The following is a 639-nucleotide window of genomic DNA, read 5'->3' as shown; positions in this document are numbered from 1 at the left end:
TTTGTCGTAAATACAAGATGATGTGATAATAAGACTAAGGTGCAATGTTAGAAAGGCGACATCACTGAAAAAGTCAAGATAAGAATTATAAATATAATTCTCCCCTTCTCCTCCTTCCTTTTTTATCGTCCTTTTTCTCCCATCTCGTCGCACGCATTGTTGCTGAAGGAGAGAGGGCAACGGGTTACGTGACAAGTTATAATCTGATCACATATAGCTGAGTCCAATCACTTTTACTGTTGCTAATATATATTGTTCCTCTACTGCGTCTTAGTACTGTACGTACTATCGGAGTCCTTAGTCTAATGCTTGTATATACGTTTTATTACAGTCTTTACAGGCTGTACGTACTATTGCAGTTCTTAACATATTCTAATAGTTCTTATTTCTGCCCTCGAGACAGAATCTTTTAAGGAGTCTTTTACTGTTGCAAACTTAATGCAATATCATAACTACTTTTGCTACCATACGAAGCCTAGTGAGAAATATGACTTCAAAAGCCATGTGTATTTTTCGATTCAAATATGATCCTTTTCCAGGCTTTAATTTTCCTTTCTACCAACTCCATCGCAATTCTTATCATTACGACCACTGATTTTTTATATTAGTACTCGCTTGGCGGGAGATTTTCCTGTTTTC

General features: G+C 36.3%; 1 protein-coding gene across 1 annotated transcript in view; it reads right to left on the bottom strand.

The window, feature by feature from the left end:
- LOC119594562 (cytochrome P450 2L1-like) overlaps positions 1-639 on the bottom strand; it is a gene marked incomplete at its 5' end in the record, with an annotated part of 8,962 nt that overhangs the window by 7,900 nt on the left and 423 nt on the right.

This window comes from Penaeus monodon, chromosome 34 (genome assembly GCF_015228065.2).
Source record: "Penaeus monodon isolate SGIC_2016 chromosome 34, NSTDA_Pmon_1, whole genome shotgun sequence".
Classification (NCBI taxonomy): domain Eukaryota; kingdom Metazoa; phylum Arthropoda; class Malacostraca; order Decapoda; family Penaeidae; genus Penaeus; species Penaeus monodon.
Note: the sequence above shows the minus strand (reverse complement) of the source record. Positions and strands in the feature narration are given on the sequence as shown.